The sequence below is a fragment of the Suricata suricatta genome, chromosome 12 (assembly GCF_006229205.1).
Source record: "Suricata suricatta isolate VVHF042 chromosome 12, meerkat_22Aug2017_6uvM2_HiC, whole genome shotgun sequence".
Taxonomy (NCBI): Eukaryota; Metazoa; Chordata; class Mammalia; order Carnivora; family Herpestidae; genus Suricata; species Suricata suricatta.
In genome coordinates this window covers 94,868,282-94,890,475 of record NC_043711.1, presented here as the reverse complement: position 1 = coordinate 94,890,475, position 22,194 = coordinate 94,868,282, and the positions used below count along the sequence as shown (strand labels likewise).

Here is a 22,194-nt window from a genome sequence, read left to right as displayed (position 1 = left end):
TCTTAACTGTTTCCAGGTGTATAGTTGAATAGTTTGAGTATATTCACACTTGTGCAACCAGAAACTTTTCCTCTTGCAAAACCGAAACTCTGTATCTATTAGACAATAGCATTCCATTCCCTGTCTATCTCTATGAACGTGACTGCTCTAAGTACTTCGTATGAATGGAATCATACAATATTTGTCTTTTTATGACTGGCTTATTTCACTTAGCCTGTCTTCAGAGTTCATCCGTGTTAGAGCCTGTGTTGGGACTTCCTTCCTCTCTAGGGCTGAATAATACTCCATGGTATGCGTGAGCACTTCATTCAGCCCTTCATCCATCAACGGATGGTTGGCTTGCTTCCGCCTTTCAGCTACCGTGAATAATGCTGCCATAAACATGGGGGTACAAATATCTCCTCAAGATCCTGCTTTTAATTCTTTTGGGCACATGGGCAGTAGTGGAATTGCTGGATTGTGCGGTAATTCCATTTTTACTTTTTGGGGGAACCGCCATATCGTTGCACTGTTGTGCATTTCCACCAACAGTGCCCAAGGCTTCCAGTGTCTCCACATCCTCACCAACACTTGGTATCTTCTGTTCTTTTGATAATAGCCATTCTTTGGGGTGTGACGTGGTATCTCATTGTGGTTTTGATTTGCATTTCACTAATGATGAGTGAGGTTGAGCATCTTTTCATGTGCTTGTTGGCCATTTGCACAGATTCTTTGGAGAAATGTCTATTCAGGTAATTTCCTTATTTTCTAATCAAGTGGTTTGTTTGTTGTTGTTGAGTTGTAGCATTCTTTACACAGTCTGGGTATTAACCTTTATCAGATGTGTATCTGCAAATTTTTTTTCCGTTCTGCAGGTTGCCTTTTCATTTGGTTGATTGTGCTCTTTGATGCATCTAAGTTTGTAATTTTGATGAAATCCCATGTGTGTTTTTTCTTGGTTGCTGGTGCTTTTGGTGTCGTGGCCTGATCCAGTGTCCTCCGCCTATCTTTTCTGCTAAGAGTTTTATACTTTTGGGTCTTACATTTAGGTCTTTGAAATACTTTGAGTTAATTGTTGTGTGTGGTGTGAGGTAAGAGACCAATTTTATCCTTTTGCATGTGGGCATCCAGTCTTCCCAGCACTGTTTGCTGCTCTAGATGCTTTTGACTCCTGAGGAGAGCCCTGGGGAAGGGAGAGTCAGAGGCCCTAACAGACAGAGTTCTGTGCCCCATGCTGGGGACATCGGGAGGTGCCGTCTGGGTAATCGTTGACAGGGATAAGGGACAGTCCCTGACACACCCAGGATGGCCCCACCATTCTCCTTTTCCACTCAGGAAAGCTTTGTGGAATCCCAGCAAGAGTGAGACACACACACACACACACACACACACACACATGAGTGACACCTGTCCAGAACGTGGCCCTTCTCACTGCCCCACTGCAGCATTCCTGACTCAGGTCCCCATCCTCTCTTATCTGAACCACTGCGGGAGCTTCTTTCTGTCTGTGCCCCCACCTTCCCACACCCCCACAGTCTGTCCTCCACATGGAGCCTGAGGAACTTGTATGAGTCAGATCTGCTCCCCCACCCCTCCCCCCAGCTCAGAATCCTCCCATGGCTCCCATCTCCCTCGGAGAAAAAGCTCAAGTCCTATCATCCAGAGCCCTTGTCTGGCATCTTTCCTCTCTCCTGCAACATCCTTTCCGCCTCCTTCCCTACCAGCCTCCCTCTCCCCATCACTGCAATCCACCCACAGTGGACGCTTTGCTATTTCTCGGGCATACCACTCTCCCACCTCAGGGCCTTTGTATTTGCTGTTTCTTCTGCCTGGTGGTCTTCCCGCAGGTATCCGTAAGACTCACTGCCCACACTGTGAGATCTCAGTTCAAATGTCACCTTAGTGAAGCATTCCGACCACCTCTCCATTCCCCTCCCCTGCTTTATTTCCCTCCACCTGACATAGCATATAATTACTTAATGATGCAATTACTTTTTGTTCCCCACTTGGATACAAGCTTCAAAGGGCAGAGCTTTTGTCCGTTTTGTTCACTGCTGTGCCCTCAGTGCCTGGAACAGTGCCTGCCATAGAGTAGGCGCTCAGTAAATGTCTGTCAAAGGAATGAATGATGTTATCCTAAAGATAACTGAGAAAACATACTAATTGATGAAAAAAGGAATTCGGCTTACCCACTTCAGGACTGTCATTGTTATTACTACACATTTTTTGGAAGTCTGACTCGCACCGACTTCTGCTACGCTCCGGATGCGGAACACTTCTGGTTTCTCAACCTGACACTACTGACATCTGAAGATGGATAATTTTTTGTTGTGAGGGGCTGTCCTGTGCACTGTGGGACGTTCGGCAGCAAACCTGGCCTCCAGCCACTGGATGTCGCCTGCAAAGTGGCCATTACAGAAATAAAGGATGCGCAGCCGCTAGGAGGCTGTTGCAACATTCCAAGCAAGAGAAGATGGTGGCCCGGGGAAGGGTGGGGACTGAGGAATCTGTGAAGAGTTGTGGGTTTGGGATGGATGTGGATGTGGGGGCAGTTCCTGGGCAGCCACAAACCCTCAGCCTCCACCAGCATCCGTGGACGCCCAGTCCATGTCTCATGTCTTAGGCCCTGGACATTTTCAAGCCGTGAGTCCTTGAGCCACATGGCTCAGTTTCCCCTTCTGTAAAATGGGCCCAATCACAGCCCCTGCTGCACAAAGACGTTGTGAGGATTAGACAAGGTAATATGGTAAATAACGACGAGAAAAATGTACTGCCCACAAGACCAGTACCAGCTGTTACGATTAGGCTTAGCTGTGTTCATTCGGCAAGATTTGTCAAACACCTACTGTGTGCTGAGTCCTGTGGCAGGTGCTGGGGACACAGCAGAGAACAAAATAAAGATCCCAGCCCTCATGGCACTGATATTCTAGTAGGGGAGAGAGTGAAACCACTCAAAGCATTAACAAATACAGAAACTGTGAAAAAGGAGGCATGACATGATCAGGAAAGATGAACACTGACTAGGTATTTGATGCTATGGAGAAATTAATGCCATTTTTTTTGGTATGATCATATCATTGTGGTTGTTTTAAAATATTCACCTTTTAGAGATATACACTGGAGGATTTGGGATGAGAATACAAGATCAACAATGTAATATTTTGATTGTAGCAAATGCCATGAAGAGAGGTCAGCAGGAAGGGGAGGGTGTGTTGGGGGGGTTCACAGGGATGGTCAGGAAAGTGCTTGCCAAGGAGATGCCAATTAAACAAAGACTATCAGAAGAGGAGAGAGGGAGGCATGTGGACTTTTGGGGAAAGAGTGTTCCTGATGGAGCAAACAGCATGTGCTAAGGCCCTGGGGCAGAAGCATGTCTGGGTCAGTCAAGGAACAGCCAGGTGGCCAGTATGGCTGGAGCACAGTGAGCCAGCAGGGGAGTTGGGGAGATAAGATCAGAGCGGTGACCCATCTATCAGCGTTGGCCCTTGACCTTTCCAGTGAGCTTCCACACTGGCCTCCCCGTCGCCAGCCTTCCTCGGTCAGTTCATCTTCTGCCGAGAACCAGAGGCCTCTTTCTCAAGTATGATCTGCTCACAGCCCCCCTTCCATGGTTCTCACCACTCCCAGGATAAAGTCCAGACTCCTAAGCCTGACCTTCAAGGCTCCAGCCAACCATTCCGTGTTCCCTGCCGCCCACACCCTCTCCAGGACCTCTCTGCTCCTACCACACTTTGCGTTCCCAGAATTCAGAAGTCCTGCTCCACACTTCTGGGCAGGCCGAGTCTTCTGCCCCGCCCCCTTTCTTCCTCTTGTCTACCCACAGCAGCGTCTCTCCTCCGCCTTCACCACCAGCAGCCTCTTCAGTCAGCACTGGCTGCTCCTGCCTTGTTGCCTCAAACACCCGATGTCCGTACCTTCCTCACACAAAACACTGTAAAGTGGAGCTTATGGGTTGTTCTGAGGATGCCAGGCCTGGCCCACAGAGAGACAGGAATGTTTTAAAAAGCAGGCTCTGCATCCTGACTGGCTGGATTCAAATCCCAGCTCAGTGATGATTCAAGCTGTGTGTCCTTGGGGGGATGACTTGACTTCTCTGGGCTTCGACTTCCTGATCCATAATATGAGGAGTCTCACGACAGCAGGGTGATAGTTTGATCTAAAAACATTTTTCTTTAATGTTTGTTTATTTTTGAGAGAGACAGAGCATGAGCGGGGGAGGGTCAGAGAGAGAGGCAGACACAGGATCTGGAGCAGGCTCCAGGCTCTGAGCTGTCAGCACAAAGCCCAACGCAGGGCTTGAACCCATGAACCCTGAGATCATGACCTGAGCTGAAGTCGGATGCTTAACCGACTGAGCCCACCAGGCGCCCCCACAGTTCCATCTGGAGCACTTGGGGCTCAGCAAGTGTTCAGTACAAGGTAACTATTGTTGTTATTTTTACTTAAGTTCAGTGTTAGTAAACGTTTGTTGAGTGAATGAGTGAGCAAACTTGCATGATCGTGTGACGATTGATCAGAGGGGTCTCCCCTACAAAGCAAGGGTCTCTCAAGTGTACCCCCTCCATCTCCAACCTTCCTCGTCTCTCCCTGCCCACTCTCATGCGCATACTTCCTGTTCCAGGAAGAAGTGAACCTGTGGCTTTCCATTCACAGCAAGAAAACAAATAAATTAGACACTTGAGGTATTTTCCTCGTGCTCTGACTGTCCCGTCTTTGCTCTGCAACAAGGCTGGTCTCCCCCGGAACTGCCCACTGTGGCCTGGCAGGCGGACGCTGTCTAGGAGAATAACGTTACATTTGCCAAATCCACACCATCACTCACATCCACCAGGTAATGGACCTGGACTCAAACAGCTTCTAAAAATAGGCTATCATATTTCACTAATTGCTATCCAGGGTCCATTCTTGAGTCTTTCAAGGCCTGTGTGATCCACGGGGCCCTTGACCTTGGTCAGCGCTGCCTCGTGGAGTCCTCATGGACCCACGTGTGCCAGGGAGGCAGCCACAGGCGCCCTGCCAGGGGGACGTGCAAAGCAAAAAGAAAGTAGAGATGAGATGATGCTGACCCTCCCTTCCGTTTGCTCTTCATGCCTGGAATTCCCAGTCCTTTTGAAGGGGTCAACTTTCCTCTATCTCCTCTGCCATGGATATGTGGACATGTCATTTATTATTCTTTCAAATAGTGACCACAATTCAGTCATCCTCTCCTAGTCCTGGTTTCAGAGTTAGCTTCCATTCTGGTCTCCTCTGGCTCTTGTAACTTCATGTGGGTGCACGTGCATGCTTTGAGGTGCGGCTTCAATGCCACAATGTTGTTTGTGTGACAGACATCTATGGGGTGTTACTATATGCTAGCTGGGTGCCTGGGAAGCACTTGGGTATCTATTGGTTAGGACTCTTTTGGTTGCAGGTAACAAACATACAGCTCAAATGGACCTAAGCAAAAAATGTAACTGAGAAGCCCTGGGTTAGGGATGGCTTCAGGCAGAGCTGGATCCAGGGGCTTGAATATGTCATCAATACTTGGTCTCTGATACCTCTAACCTCTGGCTTCTCAGGAGGCTCTACCAACATGGCTGGAAAGATCATCTCCAGCAACTGCAGGCTTCCATCCTGGTGTGAAGAGAGGGGGCGGGGGCAGAAAGGGGAAGAAGCAAGTTTCTTTCCAAGTAGATCCAGCAAAACCCCAGGGCTATTTTCATTGGTCTGTGCCTAAGCCAATCACTTTGTCAAGTGTGTAGTGACTGCAGCTGGGAGGAGACCGAGATGGCACCCCAAGGAGAGATTAAGTGCTACCAAGACGGGGGAAATAATGTAAGCGGTAAAAATAATCTACTCCCTTTCCAGTTTATAGCCTCCTGGAGAGAGATAGGCATTAAACAAATAAAAAAGTAAATGAAAATAATCACAGAGCATAATATGTACACTGTGAAGGACAGAAGCAAAGTGGTTTTTTAAAAATTTTTAATGTTTATTTATTTTGAGAGATAGACACGGCATGCGAGCAGGGGAGGGGCAGACAGAGAGGCACAGAATCCAAAGCAGGCTTCAGGCTCTGAGCTGTCAGCACAGAGCCCAACACGAGGCTTGAACTCATGAACTGTGAGATCAAGACCTGAGCCAAAACTGAGAGTCGGACGCTTAATGGACTAAACCATCCAGGTGCCCCTGAAGCAAGCTGTTTTGATGGAGAACAAGAGGGTGTGGTCAGAGAGGGCCTCACAGGGCAGATGGTCCTTTCTGAGAACCTGAACTTGACCACTCTCCTTCCTGAATTGTAGAAGCAATCTTTCTTCTGCAAGTTCTTTCTCTCGCGTGCCATTTAGCATGCTCCTCTTGGATTCTATTTTCTTCTGAACTTGTTTTATCTCCCCAAGAAAGGCAGGAAATTCTCAAAATCTAGGACTGTATCCTATTCATTTCTGTGTTCTAAAGCTGGTGGGTGGGCTGCATGTTTCATTAATAAAGTTCTCCTGGACCGTCTGCCACATTCATTTACCAATTATCTGAAACTGCTTTTCGTAACAATAGCATTTACCGGAAAAGTCTGCCTCCGGGCCTGATGCAGAGGAGGGGCTTTGTCAGTGCTGGATGGCCGGAAAGAGGGAAGAAGGCACAAGCTAGCTGTGTGACCTTGACCAAATTGCTTAACCTCTCTGGTCCTCTGGCTCCAGATCTTGCAACACCAGCCACCTCTTCTCATCCTTCAGGTCTTGGCTCCTATATCACCTGTTCAGAAAGGCCCTTCCTGACCCTGAATGGCCAGTTTGGACCTGATGGCATTTATACTCTTCCCGTGATAAGATGTCTCTCTGGTTTATTTTGAGGTTAGGCCCACCTGGGGGAGGACACCCTGCTCCTCACTGCTGTTTTCCCTCATCTCCTGTGCCACCTCCCTGGTAGGATAAGGGGAAAGAACTCCGGACGCTTGGGTTCGTAACCCCAACACTGCCACATATGTGCTCTGAGAACCTGGGCAGACAGACCTTTCATCTCCGGCCTCAGCTTCCTCAGCTGAGAAATGGGTGTGGTGTCACCAAGCAGGAAAGATCTCCACACCACAGTGGCCACACTGAGCTGGGCCGAGCACAGGTGCTTTGCTCATGATGTTGCTTTTCATCTTCCCTCCCTTTCTTAAGAGGGAGAGAAGAAAGATAGTCTACCCCCAACCTGGCCCTAATGAGGCCTCTGCTGACACCTTGCCGGCCCGAAATCTTCTCCAATGACGGTGCCAAGGAGTGGCTGGAGGGTAGGCAGCTTTATCTTACCTAAAGCTCTATGCACATGCACCCCAAGGCAAGTCCCCTAGTCCCCCTCTCTCCCCTTCCAGGTTGCTGCCCCCACGCCCCCCACCAGTACCTAAAAATTTGAGACGCCTGCTGGCCTCATGATTTAGAGAATAGACCAATCCAAAGAGGTAGTTTTCCAGGCAGGTTTGGGAAGTCCATGCGTGCGTGCCTGCCCGTGAATGTGCGCGTTGAATGCCCTGGTGACTGATAGGCGGGCAGGGCTGCTGCAGAATCTGGGGGGTGGGGTGCGCTGGAGGACGAAATGTAGTCCCCCTTGTTCAGAAATTTGTAAGAATTTCAAGGCGGCGGCAGCAGAGCGTGCAGCCAAGCTTGGGGCCCTGCGGTTAGAAGGGATTATGCAGGTGGCACCCCCCCACCCCCACGAAGCCAGCCCTGCCCGCTAGGGAGAAGGACTCCCAAGTCCTGGGGGGTGACAGGTGGAAAGCCCTTCAGTCCCGATGACTCTGTCAAGGAAAAAGTACCCCTTCAAGCTCTGCCTTGGGACACAGAGGCCAGAGCTGGGGCCTTGAACTCAGAGGGCCACAGAGGCTGGGTGGCTGGTGTTAACAAGTGAGGCCGTTAGAGCCAGTTCAGGGAGCAAGACAGCGCAGCCTCAGCGCCGCGGAGCAGGGTGGGGGGGGGGGCTGTGCGAATGTCCGCCCATCCAGAGAGGCAGCTGCTGTTCAGCTCCAGCCTGGGTTCTGGGCCTGCCCAGAGATTTTATTTTTCGTGTGAGACGTTCCCAGTTATTAATGTTGGCAAGTAATTTTTTAAAAATTAAAAACATTTGAGTGAGCCAAACAGAATAGTCTTCTGGGCCACTTTCAGCCCTTAGGGCTCCACTTTTGGACCCATGAAGCACAGAGCCTTCTGATGGCTGGAAGTGGGAGGAGGCATCATTTCTTGTGACTGAGTCCTTCCCTTCTAGAAGGGGGAGGTGGGGGTAGGGCTTGGGGGACAGAAGCAACAGCTCCGCCTTCCCTTTCCTTACTTCCTGGCATCAAGCACAAGATAGCATGGCCTGTGTTTTGAATGGATGACTGTCCCACCCAGCTGGAACTTGGCTTTAAAACCCAAGTCATCCCTGGTGGATGCCAACACGAGTCAGGGAAATTCACAGGTAAATCCTTAACTAATTAGCTAATAGGATCCAACATCCGCTACCCAACCTCCAACCGAAGCAGGAAGAAAAAGCTACTATAATGGCTGGCACTGGCCATTAAGTCAGCAAACTGGATTGGGTCTGAGCCTCAGTTTCCTCATCTGTAAAATGAGAATAAAGAGTTCCCAGGGATTGTCTGGAGAATTGAGTGAGAAAAAGCATGTAAAGTGCTCAGCAAAGTGCCTGACATACAACCAGTATAAGCTGGTGTTATTTTTACTATTATTTTCATTTTCCTCTCTTCCTTATCCAAGCATTGGGCTCATTTCTAGGGGCTGTGGGCTCACGGAAGAGTTTATTGTGTAGAATTAAACTTCGTATCCTTGCAAAGTAACGTCAGCTCCACAGACTCAGGCTGGGAAGCTTGAACATTCAGGAATTCTCGGTAGAGATTGGGCACCCAAGATTGGAATTCTGATATTCAGGGTTGGAATTACGCTGTTCAAGATCACAGCAGCGATGTTCATTGTCGGGACACCGGCCTCCAGGGTCACAGTTCTGGGATTCAAGATGGGAAGGCTGCCGTCCATTGTCAGAATCCACAGTCTGTAATTGGACCCGAGGAGTATGTGGCCAGAGTATCGCTACTCGTGATTGACACTCTTGCGGGCAAGGTTGGAAATGATGCTCAGAGTCTGAATTCTGAAGGTCAAGGTCAGGACACCTCAGGGGTGTTCATGATTGGCATCCTGGCAGGCACATTCAGAACACCGATGTTGGGAGTCAGAATTCTTGTTCCTGACTCATTATTTTGTGGGTTTCATCCCTTATGTGTGTCATTAACGCTTCATCATCCACCTCCAGGCAGCAGTTCCTGAAGAAATGCAAACCACAGAAAGTCCCCAAACCTCCATCTCGCCAGGGAGATTTTCATATGCCTCTTTCTCTTCCTGTTTCTGATGCCCATGCCCTCAGGCCGTGCTGTGAGAAGTGACAGGATCCTCAGGAAGACAGCTGCACAATGACTCCCCTGCCCCCTCCCCAGCCAGAGACCTTTGATCTGTTGTCAACTCCCTTTAATTTGCTTTTTCTTGCTGGTTGACCTGGAGCTGGCCCAGGAGAGCAGCCCTGCCAGCTCCAGGGGAGCGGGGAGGGAATGGGGAACCTGGATGATCTCACCCTCCTATGATCCAGAGAAAGGCAAACAGTGTCAGGCAAGAGTCCGAAAGGATGCCAAGGGCTTGTGGCTTCCCGGCCCTGGGGATTTGTCGCTGGCAGCAGCATGTGGAGAAGTAACATTGTGTGCTGGTCACTATGGTCACACCACAAATGCACTGTGAGTGCCAGCTGGGCGGGGAGCTTCGGTGCCAGTAGACTGGACAGGCGCTGCGGAATCGCCCTTACACTCTCCTTACGATGCGCACGGGCACGTGATGGGCACTCCACGGGAAGGTGCTTGGCGGGGACGAGTCGCTAGGTCTCACCCCCTGGTAAATGCTAGAGCACCCCTCCTGACCTTCACGTGCCCCCTCCCCCACCTTCACGTGTCCCCCTCCCCGACCTTCACCCTCCATTCCTTTATCTTCCCTTGGTTTGTTCATCGCCCCTCCCACCACCTGGTATATTCTATGTTGGTCTGACTCATCTTGCTACATGATAAGCTCCATCAGAGAGAGACGTGGTCAGGTTTTGCTTGGGTCTTCTCAGTGTTAAAACTGCCTAGCATATAGTAGTTACTCAATAAATACTTGTTGAGTGAATGAATGAGTGAACCGTTGCCACTTCAGATACTTTAGAGAGTTTTTTAAGCCTCATGTTATTTCACGCAGAGCCCGCCTTCTGTCTCATCTACTCTATCTGTACAGAGTTTTTGGATGGGATGAAGGGAAGTAGTAGTAGTAGTAGCAATGATTTCTCATTGCTCTCAGGATAATTTCCAAAATCCTTATTTGGCCACTGAAGGCCTATAAAAACTACCCCTGCCTTCATATTACACACATTAAATGGCTCCCTATCTCTTTTCTCAGATCCTCAGGACTCCATTCTGGGTCTTACCTCAGGACCTTTGCACATGCTGCACTGACTAGAACAATCTTGCAGCCCCTACCCTGGCCTCCTTGGTCTTTTTTTTTTTTATGTTTTATTTATTTTTGAGAGAGAGAGAGAGAGACAGACAGAATGAACAGGGAAGGGTCAGAGAGAGAGGGAGACACAGAATCTGAAGATAGGCTCCAGGCTCTGAGCTAGCTGTCAGCACAGAGCCCAGCGCAGAGCTTGCACCCACAAACCGCGAGATTATGACCTGAGCTGAAGCCAGACACTCAACCGACTGAGCCACCCAGGCGCCCCAGCCCCTTGGTCCCCTTAACTCATCTTTTATGTCTCTACATAAACATCTTCCTCCTGACTTCCCAAATTGAATGTCATTTCCCTCATGATGGGCCCTGGCATTTCTTCTAAGAGTTTGTCATTAGACCCCCTTGGACAGTGCTTTTGGATCGCAGAGTTCAACAGTGGGGATAATCTTCCCTGAACTACAGATTTCTTATGAGGGAAGTAGCAGGAGCCCCTTCGATTTACTCAGAAGACTGCGGAACCCGGCCCTTCTCCCAGACAGGAGTGCTCTCACTCAAGGGACGGGTCCTGGTCTCCCAGGGAGATTTCTTCGCTGCCCTCCAAGGCTTGTCCCATATAGCCCGTCACCACGGGCCCTCTGTCCCCTCACCCGCTTCTCCCCCTCCAGCTGTCCTGGGGCCTCTGACACCCCCCCTGACACCCACATATCACTCACACATCTCTCTTTACAGACAGACACGTTAACTCATGCGACCCTCACTGCGCCCTGAGAGGAAAGTACTGTTATCATCCCCCATTATACAGATGAGGAAACTGAGCCCAGGGAGGCTGAGTGACACATGTAAGAATGCAGCTAAAAGGCGCAGACTTGAGCCCGGGCACCGAACCAGTGCCCGCCCTCCTCGCCTCCTGGAGCTTCCCTCCTTTCTTTGTTTTACTCCCAGACTTCTTGTCTGTCTCTTTTTGCTCTTTTCCCTTTTCTCCGTAAGTGACCCAAACTCCCTCTCGTCGTGTGGATGCTTCGTTGTATTACTCAAGTTCCAGAAATCATAAGGGCAGCGTTGTGATTTGGTTTTTCACATCTTTATGATGTGAGGGAGGGAGGAGGGGAAAGGTGGGGGTTTTCTGTTTGATCTTCAGGAGAATGGGGTGAGGGAAGGGGGTACATCTGTGCCCAGGGGCCCGAGAGACTCCATGTGACCAGCACCCACCCCCCGACTTCACCTCCTGGCTTCCTGTGTGCAGCCACACTCATCTCATACTTACCAAAGGCCTTTGCAGATGCTGTTCCCTCCCCCTGAAGCGCTTTTCTCCTCTTCACCCAGTTATCGCCTGCTCATCCTGACGCTCTCAGATCGATGTCCCTTCATCCGGGAAGCTTCTCTCATCTCCAAATAGGCCAAATCCCCGGTTATGGTTTTCAAAGTCCTATGTGCCTCCCGTGTTTGCCCTGTTCCGACTGTAATTTCACATTCATGTATGCAATTATCTGACTACTGCCTGCCCTCCCCCACTCAGAGGGGACGGTGAGCGCTCTGATGGCAGGACATGTCTGTGAGTTCATGTGTCTCTCGGGCACCTGGCCCTGTGCCTCCCTCCTCGGAAGCGTGCTGGAAAATTGTGTTGGATGGAGGTTGGGGTGGATGGATGGAGGGAGGGATGGACAGGGATGGATGGATGGATGGATTCAGAGGTTACCACAGTAGGCAGAAAGCAAACATCACACTCCTTTTGTGGGGGTGGGGGTGAGATGGTCAGAAATGTCTAGCTGAGACTCCAACCGGAAGTTCCTTATTACCCAACCCTGAAGGGAACAAGGGTGTTAAATATGTTTACAGATATCTTTACAAATAGCCAAATCTCGTCTGGTGCTCAGAATGTGTTGAAGATAATGGCAGTGTCTTTTATCAGCTTTTTAAAGGTACCTACTTGGGTGCTCTTGAATTTTTATTAAACAAATGCTGCATATAAAGACTCTAAACCCAGGTCACAGAAGCTCTGCAGGATCCCAGTGAATTCCCCAGAAATGTCCTTTATAAGAAAGCTGTACTACCATTGGGGACATGGTTCAGATCTCAGTTCCAGTCATATCCCCTCTCTGAAGTGACATTTCCTCCAAACTCCATCCCACAAGCACCCAGGCCAGCAGAAAGAGAGGACTTTTTTCCTGGTGACTCCAGCAGAAGTTCCAGAATCGGTTCTGACTGGAGGCATTTTCGCCATGTGCTCACCTCTGAACCAATTCCTGCGGCCGGAGGAGGACACCCGTGAGGGGACCAGTGTGAGTCAGAGACTACTGGGTCCCAGGGAAATACCTGAAATAGAATTCACTTAACATTCTTCTTCAAATTAATTCACTTATTTTCCTTAAATCAAGTTGTTTGAAGGGGAAAGTTGCCATTATGAAGAGTTGATACCATCAGTTATAAATCATGCTGTGAAATTCCAGCCAGATGCTGGAGCCTGGGAATCATCCGGGAATCTCTGAAAGTCCCAATGCCAAGTCACCCCCCAGACCTATTAAATCAGAATCTGTGGGGCGGGCCGCAGGGACCGGAATTTTTCAAAGCTTGCAAGGTGATGCCACTATGCAGTGAGGTGGAGAAATCAGAGTTCAGTGCCTCTCACACTGATGGCGTGTGTCCCACATTGGCACAGAGAGGGTCCACTGGGCTGCAGAAGGGGGCTTGCTGGGAGACTGGGGTGGCCCTGGGCCGGTCAGAGTGTGACAGAGAGTAGGATCCTGTTTCTCCAAGGAAGGAACTGAACAGGAGTCCAGCGAGGGTCATTTAACACCCTCCGATGGGAAGGAAGTGCGTGTCTTTCTCCCAGCCCACAGGATTAGATTCCCAGGAGGAAATTCAGCGCTCACACTGATCCTACCCCCCTATCTGGGACCACTGCTTGGTACCTGAACCAGCTGTTACCTCTCTCCATCCATCCATCAACCATCTCAGACCCAGCTCTGCGGCTCATGAGCTGTGTGGCCTTGAGTAAGTCACTCACCTTCTCTGGTCTTTCTCAGGTTCCTCGTCGGCATCACGGGAGCACTGCTGGGCCCCGTGATCCTTAAGGGCCTTTCCCCTTTGGGCACCTGTGAGTCTTCATCAGGGAGGCAGCCACCGGCCAACCCTACACCCAAGCCTGAGGTCAGGAGTTCCCAAACCCTAGCAGAACCCAGATTCCCAGGTCTGGCCCCCAGACCACAGCCTGGAGGTCTCTAGTGCAGCAGGGTCTACATTCTAACAAGGGTCTCAGCTGATGCTGACGCAGGCGGCCCTCAAAGTATGCTTTAAAAGCAGGTGTCCTGTGCCTTAGGTTCATGACGAAAGCGCCTTATCCAGAGGTGCAGTCCATGCAAGCTGCGCCCTCCTCATAACAGCCTCCTTTCTGCAAGTGAGGAAACTGAGGCTCAGAGAGGCCCAGTCATTTGCCCAAGACTCTGCCAGGGCTGGGATTTGAACACTGAACCTGCCAGTCTCCAGAGCTGGTGATTTCCCATCTCTCACCGTCCCGTGTTAAGGCGGTGCTCCTTCTCCCTTCCCTGCTTTACTGTTACTCTTCCACCTTCTTGCTTTCCGCACCCCTGAACCACTTGGATACATGCCGCTCGCGAACAGGGTTCCTGTTTGCTGCACAAACTCCCGGAGTGCCTGCACACAGCAGGTGCTTCATCGACATTTGTTACCAAAGGGGGTCCCTGTGCCCCTCTCTAAGCCTCAGTTCCCCGTGTGTAGCATGGAGCCCTTGGCTCACCTGCCTCAACGTGCTGAGCTGACAGGTGTTTTGCTCGCTGTGAAGTGCTGTGGCCGGGACAGGGGTTCAGCTTGGCAGAGGTAAAGGGGAGGAGTGGCCCCGCCCTTGGCCCTGCTCAGGGCTGAACGGTCTGGTGCCTTTCGCAGCTGGGGCGGGGGCTGCAGGCCAGGCTCTCCCCTTCCCAAGGACCCCCTGCCCCCTGGCCTCTCACCACCATACTACCTCCCCACAGGGTCAGGTCGGTCACCCTCCATGGACTGTCCTGGGGCCTCCCCTGAGGCCCAGCCAGGCCGCTTTGTTTTTCTTGACCTTGTAACTTCATCTGCTCTGCCTGGTCCTGGAGCCGGGCCCCATCCTGTCCTGGGTCAGGCTTCTGCAGCAGCGTATCAGCTCAGAGAGGCTGGAGGCCACGGTTCCAATGTGCCGCCCCCAGCGCCTCGAGGGTTCTAGAATCCCGCAGATGCATGGTTAGCCTGGATGTGTGAAGTTCTATTTTTTGTTTGTTTGTTTGTTTTTCGAACACTGGAGGCAATGGCCGTGAAGGGTGGTGGAAATAAGCACCATCTCTGTTCAGTCTTTTCCTCCTTTCTCGTGAGGGTTGGCCCTAAGGTGGGGAGGTGTAGGGACCGATGAATTCATGCAATGAGGGAGGGCTTCACCCACATCCCCTTTCCAGGCTGTCGCACCCCATGACTGCTAATAGCTCACAGCGCCCTTTGCCAATGGGTGTGGCCTGCCTGGGGGGCTGCAGTCCCTAACAGCTCCACCTCCCTGCAGGCGGCCTTAGCCAGTGACTCACCCAATCAGGGGTGCGGAAGCTTCTTCCTTTAAGGTGTGACCAACTCCAGGTGCTGTTCACACTCCTGAGCTCCCCGTGGGGTCAAGCGAGGCGAGCTGCCTGCTGGCACCACTTCCCAATGCAAGTCCTGCCCGGGCGGCTGGTCCAGCTTCCTCACTCTACTTTCTCCTAAAGGTGCATCCTTGAGGCACCTGCCTCTCGACAATGCTCGCCTCAGGCTCTGCTTCTGGAAGCATCCACCTAAGTCCCGAGAGGACACGATCTGTGTGTTTAAAACGTACATCCATGTTCAAGTGCCAGGGACTGACAATTAAGAGTGACCCTCCATCCAGGGCAGTGTGTCCCCTCCCCCAGCATCCCCACCTCCCCTCCATCTTCAGGATGGGCTCTTACTGACCAGGTCCCTACAAGCACAGACCTCGGGCTGCGTGCACTCGAGTGTCCTGCAGGGCTCAAGAGTTTTGCTGCTTCTGCTGACTCGGTGGGGACCATGGCCAGAGTGGGCTGCAGTCCAAGCATATGTTTGCAGAGGGCTTTTAAAGGCTGGCCTGGCCCTCCCTCCCCACCCTCTCTGCCAGAAATGCCCCCCCCTCCAATGGAGAAGCCCTGGCATGGGGGCTTTGTTTCTCTTTGACCAGCATTTTCTGAGGGTTAGTGTGGCAGCCTTCCACACCGACTTTGGACGGTGTAATGAAGTTGGGGGAGGCTCCATGCCAGCCTCGCATCAATATGGCCCTCTGAGAGTGCCTCGGGGGCTCCCAAATCTTCCGGCCTGCTCAGGTCAGGAGGTAGAGAGGGTGAGCCAGGCAGGGAGAAAATGACAGGTTCAGTGGGGCTAACGCACAGTGTGACCTTGGACAAGTCACACCCATCTCCAAGTCTTAGCTCTTCCTGCTGTAAAGAAGGGCACTGGGCTCCCTGCTGTGCCCAGTCACTGGAAGAACACTTACTGGGTACTGAGTATGTGCCAGGCCCTCTCGTAGGTGCCGGGAACCTAGCAGGAAGTGAAACAGGCACAGTCCCTCCCTCCCGGGTAGAACATCACCCGTGGGGAAAATAGCAAGAATGCGGGATTCAGAATTAGAAGGTCTGGAATTTTTGCCTTTGACTTCTTTGAGCCTCAGTTTCCTCATCTGCAAAATGGGGTTGTTCTGAGGCATTACTGAGATAGTGGAGGCAAATGTTCTTGGTAGTAGCCACATCAAACTTTCGTTAAGCACCTGCCATGGGCCAGGGCACGGGCAAGGACAATACCCTGAGAGTCTCCCTGTGAGCAGTGACACTGTAACGGTGGCAGGTGGTGGCTCTGGAGCCAGACTGGGTTCCTAGGCAGCTCTGTCATGTGACCTGTGACAAGCTGCCGGAATTCCTTGCGCCTCGGCTTCCTTACCTATAGGAGAGGGCTCCTAACTGCATCTAGATGCTAAGGTTGCTGGAAGGATGGGTTAGGACTGGCACAGCCCTTAAAACAATGCCTGTCAGAATAGTAAGTGTTCAACCCAGGGAAGGTATTTATTATGAAGCAGGTGTTCATCATCTCATTTGACAAAGGAGATAACTAAGATTTTCAGTACTTGCATGAGGTCATCCAGCAAGGAGGAGCTGAAGGAGAAGTTGGTGCCTCCCCAGGGTCTGGACCCAGGGATGGGAGCTCTGTTCCCTTAGCCACTTGGAAGCCTGGTGAGCTGCAGCCTGAAGCCAAGAGATTTACAGCTTGGAACACTGAGTGTGCACATGCACGCATCCATGAGTTCCTAGGTACACATGTGCAGATGCACGCTTGCTTGCCCACATTTGAGCATGCGTGATCATTTTCATCCAGAAGAACATACAGTATGATTCCATTTATGTGAGCTCCAAGAGCAGGCAAGACGAGACTATGGGGTGAGGAATCAGAACAGGGGTTGCCTGGGGCGCCTGGGTGGCTCAGTCGGTTGAGCGTCCAGTTTCGGCTCGGGTCATGATCTCATGGTTCGTGGGTTCAAGCCCCATGTCGGGCTCTGTGCTGACAGCTAGCTCAGAGCCTAGAGCCTATTTCGGATTCTGTGTCTCCCTCTCTCTCTGACCCTTCCCTGCTCATGCTATCTTTCTCTGTCTCTCAAAAATAAAATACAAAACATAAAAAAAAAAAAAAGAACAGGGGTTGCCTTTGGGGATACTGACTGGAAGGGGGCCCGAGGGAAAAGTGTTCTACACTTTAGTTGGGGTGGTGGTTACACAGGTGTCTCCATTTATCAAAAGGTGTTGCACTGAGCGTTTAAAACTTGGACACTTTATTATGTGTAAATCGTACCTGAATAAACAAGAGCGTGTTGGCGGGGGAAATGATCAATAAGAGATCCCATTTATTGAGAGCTGACTAACCACATACCAGGCGCTGTTTCCGGCACCTGCAGGCATCTGTCATTCAATCCAGCAGCAGCTCCGTGGAGCAAGTCTGTATGCACACGCATGCACACGGTCCTGTGTGTACCTGTCTGGGCTTCTTTCTGCGGAGGCTTGTGAGTGGCTGACGGAGCACACAAACACAAATGACTCACTTCCATACTTGGGCCCTAAGCAGGCACGCATGAAGGTCACGTGTGTCCACAGATCTGTCCACAGAAATAGATCCCTGCTGGCGCCTGTATGTACATGCACAAGCCCCGGCGAACCGCCTTCCGTGGATGTGCCGTGGTTAGATGGCAATGGCGTGCCCGCACCCTGGTCTATTGAGACAAATCAAGCACTGCTATCAGACGGTAATGGCAGGGGACTGACAGCCAGACGCCTGGGCCAGGGAGGGTGGGGACTCATGGGCACCGGGCAATTAGCATCTCAAAAAGGCGGCTCTACTGAATGGTGGCTAATTTGCAGACATGGCCCCATCAGCCAAGCACAGTGGGGAGGTGACAGGCCTCCCCAAGGATTTGTGAGCTGCTCTTGGCTACTGGTCTTGCCCTGAGAAGAGCCTATGTGCAAAGTGAGTTAACAGAGCCTGCCTGCCCACACCATTCCTGCCTCTGAGGAGGACCCGAAGGCTCAGAGAGGGTGAGCAAGTTACCCAGGGTCAAACAGCCCGTGGGCCGCTGACCCAGGGACTGAGCAAGGCAATGTGTATCTCCCAAGGGCGATTCCCACCCACAGGCAGCTTTCATGATTTTTTTGCCATTTTCTTTCACTAAAGGTATACTATTTTGTTAGTATTTTTTCCTTAGCCAGCTCTATTTTTAAATGTAAATAAGTTTGTTGTGAAATGAACCTACCATTAGTGGAAAGCTGGTGTCAGATACCCATAAATTGAGATAGAGCGACCAACTGTCCCTACCCCCATTTGCCTGGGAACTGGACATGGGTGCCTGGGTTCTCGGAACATGGAACTTCTTTGTTTTAAAATCAGGATGGTCCTGGCAAACTAGGTTGAGTACTTCAACCTAAATGGAAGATACGTTTAAAAATGAATACCATGATGGACGCCTGGGTGGCTCAGTCAGTTAAGCATCAAACTTCTGCTCAGGTCATGATCTCATCGTTTGTGAGGCCAAGGCCCACGTAGGGCTCTGTGCTGACAGCTCAGAGCCTGGAGCTGCTATGGATTCTATGTCTCTCTCTCTCTCTCCCTCTGCCCCTCCCCAGTTGGTGCTCGCTCTCTCTCTCAAAAATAAATATTTTAAAAAGATGAATACCGGGGCGCCTGGGTGGCTCAGTTGGTTAAGCGTCGGGCTTTGGCTCAGGCCATGATCTCACAGTTCTTGAGTTTGAGCCCCACATCAGGCTCTGTGCTGATGGCTGGAGACTGGAGCCTGCTTCGGATTCTGTTTCCCTCTCCCTTTGCCCCTCCCCGACTTGTGCCCTGCCTCTCTCTCTCTCTCTCTCTCTCTCTCAAAAATAAATGTAAAGAATTTTTTTAGTTAAAAAAAAAAAGAATACCATGAAAATGAACGAGATGGTCAAGCTGTGACTGGCCCCTGCAGCCTGACACAGGTTCTGAGCCTAGAGCCTATTTTCCGTGCAAAAAACAGCATGGTTAGGCTGATGAGCATCTCTTTGCGTGTATTCCCAGCCCGAGTCCCGGGACTCACTCTGATTGGCTTAATTCAGTGCCCGGACTGAGCCAATCAGCATCACCAGGGGAATGCGCAGCTCTGATTGGCCAGGCCTGGAGCTAGAGCCAGGGTTAATTTCCCGCAGGGCCATGTGGCTCCAGAATGGAGGGATGGTTTCCCAAAAGCTTGAGAGGAATTTTTTTTTTTTTTTTTTTACCAGAAGGAAGCCCCCAGACAGGCATGAAATCACAGAGAAGCCCTCTGCGATCACAGGTCCTGGCTTCCAGTTTGTTTCCTGCTCCCTGTACCACTTCCTCACTATGGGCCTCAGTGTCCCCGTCTCTGAAATGGGAGGGCTGAGGATCTCTAAGCTTTTTCCAGGCTTTGACGTTACGGGATTTGTCTTCCTTGGGACAATTATCACTGGAGTGTGGTGGTGTTTGTTAGTGTTTTTCTCCTTCTCGCTTGCTCGGAGTTAGATGAGAAATGGGAGGTCATGAAAGGAAAAAAAGCATAAGACATTTCTGGATTGAAATTTGGGGCAAGTCACTTCACTTCTCTGAGCCTCAGTTTCCTCATCTCTCAGATGAGAAGAAGAATAACATCTTTTCAGAAGGGTAATGATGAGGGTTAACACTGGGAGGGGGAAAAACTTTGATAAAGGAGATAGGTCTTCAAGGGTGAATTTGGATGCAAGAAACAGAAAGTCCAGTCAAACGGACCTAAACAATAAAGGGCATTTATTGGCTGGAATAACTGAAAGGCGTGGTGAGATTTGATCCAGGACGTCTTCACAGTGTCTCCTCTTGTCCTTCACTGTCATTTAGTTTGGCAAGGAGGCAACTGAGGCTCGGAGGGAAGAGGCCGGTTCCAGGTGGGTGTCACCTGGAAAGTGTAGACGGAGACCCCACTGAAATAGTAACAGCGCTGTGAGAAGGAAAAGGAAGGAGGAGAGACCAGAAAGCCTTGCACACCTACCCCATGCTGGGTTTCCTACGTCTTCCTGTCACTTAAACCTGCGGCCACCCCGGCAAGTGACTTCTGTCCTTGCTCCCAGTTTACAGACTTGAGACAGGAGACCTAGCAGACGGAAGTGGGTTGCGCAGGGTTATGGACCAGGAGGCAGCGCAGCAGGGGCGCGAAGCTGGCTGTTTGAATTCTGATCAGGACACTTGCATTAAGTGTGCATCTACTGTGTGCTCTGCGCTCCCCCCGCCTCCCCTCCGGGACCCCGACCATCTTTTCCTTGAGTGGTCCGTGGGTCCGCCCCATTTTGCAGATGCCCCCAAGTTCTCAGGAGATATCAGAGATCCCTTCTTGGCTCCCAGAAATGGTCTATTTTTCAAGTTGTCTTTACCCTCCTAGGGCTTGTGTGACTCCTTTTCTGCTCTTTCTTTCTGTCTCCAGCTCCCCACCCCCCACCCTTTAATGGGCTGGCAGGTCCCCACGGGGAGCTGCTGAACCATCCAGGTTCCTGGTATCCAGCCCTGGGGCTGGGTGAGGAAGTTTTTCTGCAGACACCCGGGCCTTTGTCTCCCTGGGCCCTGGGCTGAGCCCCGCCCCCTCCTGGACAGCACCACCCCCAGCCCACACTGGTTTTGTGCCAGTGTTTGGGCTGCTATGGCCCTGGCCAGCCTCGAAAAAGGAATTATTTCTGTCTCCTTGCATAGTTCTCAGCCCAATTCCCAAAATGGGAAGAGGCCTGGGAGGGCCTCCCAACCCCCCGCTCCAGTGGAGGTGGGAGGAAGCCAGAACTTGGCAGAGCTGGGGGAAGGGAGGGGGCCTAACCAAAGACTCTATATACAGCCCCCAATAGACACACACACACACACACACACACACACACACACACACACACACACACCACAGCCCCTTCTCCAGTCTTGCGGCCTGTAAAAATCACAAGCCTCTGTGGTGTTCCCAGGCCCCTGCAATGGGTCTGTGTACTTTAGAGGGATAAGGGGTGGCTGCTGGGGCCAGGCAGGCATGCTGTGGGTAAAGAGGTGGGGGAATATGTGCAGACCCCATCCCCGTAGCTAAAGGAACACTGGGGTTAAGGAAATTAGGGCCCAAACAGGAAAATTGCCTCAAATCCTGGCTGGGGATGGTGCAGCTAGCCTACCCAGAATGCTTTGTTCTTGCCAGCTGATCCTGGTCCTCCTACCTCCTCTTCCAGGGAGCTTTCCTTGATTGCTTACAGGGCTGTATCAGACTCTTGAGAGGCGTGTTCTGATGCCAATTGTTCTGTGAGCTCAGGACCACCTGTTGTATTTCCCAGCATCCCTCCCAGGGTCCAGGTACAGCTCTGCTCAGCCTGGATGTCATCATAATGAACAACTGGGTGACTGGCCAGGGGGCTGCTGGCCTGATGGTCTGTCCAACTAACGAACTGATTACTTGCCTAGATTGTGGTCACTCTGCCTGGCCTCCTTCCTGGGTGTTTGGTTGACCAGATGGTTTACTGGATGAGCAACTAGATGGCTGATGGCTGTTTGTCTGTCTCCCTGTCTGACCAAATGGATGACTGATGGACGGCCTGTCTACCTATCTGGCTGGTTGTTGTGTCTAACTAATTAGATGCATAACAAATTTCCTCTCTGCCCATTTCCTTGTTTAAATGCCTTTCTGAATGTCTAATTGACCATCTGTCTGTCTGACCCAATGACTGGGCGACTCCCTGTCTCCATGTCTGTCCGACTGGCTGGCAGTCTGTTTGGCTGTCTGTACTTAGGTGAAAGACTAGAGCCTACCTCTCCATCTCCTGGTCTGCCCGCGGCTTGCTGTCTCCATGTCTGACGGACAGGATGCCACCTGCCAGCTGTCTGTTGTATCTAATAGATGATGACAGAAAGTCTGTCTGTCCGTCTCTTTGTCTGGCTGACTGACCAACCATTTGTCCAATTAATGAATGAGTGATTGGCCATCACCTCTCTCTGTATCTGACAAGAGCGTGACAGGCTGACCGGCTGTTTCTCTGTCTCGGTGTCCTCCTGGCTGGCTCTCTGGATATGTGACTCCTGAGTCCCCAAGGAGGACACTGCCCAGGGGCTGTCCTAGGGAGTGGTAGGGCGTGGACGATGGATGCCTAGACACCCCCACGCTTCTCTCCTTCCCTCCATGCTCCCGCCCCAACCCAGAGGAGCTAAAGTCTTTTCCCTTCCAGAGACA

The 22,194-nt window shown here is 51.2% G+C and overlaps 1 protein-coding gene and 1 long non-coding RNA gene across 2 annotated transcripts in view; one reads left to right on the top strand and one right to left on the bottom strand.

Annotated features, from left to right (window-relative positions):
• KCNB1 (potassium voltage-gated channel subfamily B member 1) overlaps positions 1-22,194 on the top strand; it is a 91,678-nt gene that overhangs the window by 8,587 nt on the left and 60,897 nt on the right. The gene's annotated exons all lie outside the window — the stretch shown is intronic.
• On the bottom strand, positions 19,768-21,326 carry LOC115274830. Its single transcript, XR_003901284.1, has 3 exons — positions 21,149-21,326; positions 20,005-20,106; positions 19,768-19,911 (listed from the first exon to the last, which is right to left on the bottom strand). It is a non-coding gene; the product is annotated as an uncharacterized LOC115274830 (long non-coding RNA).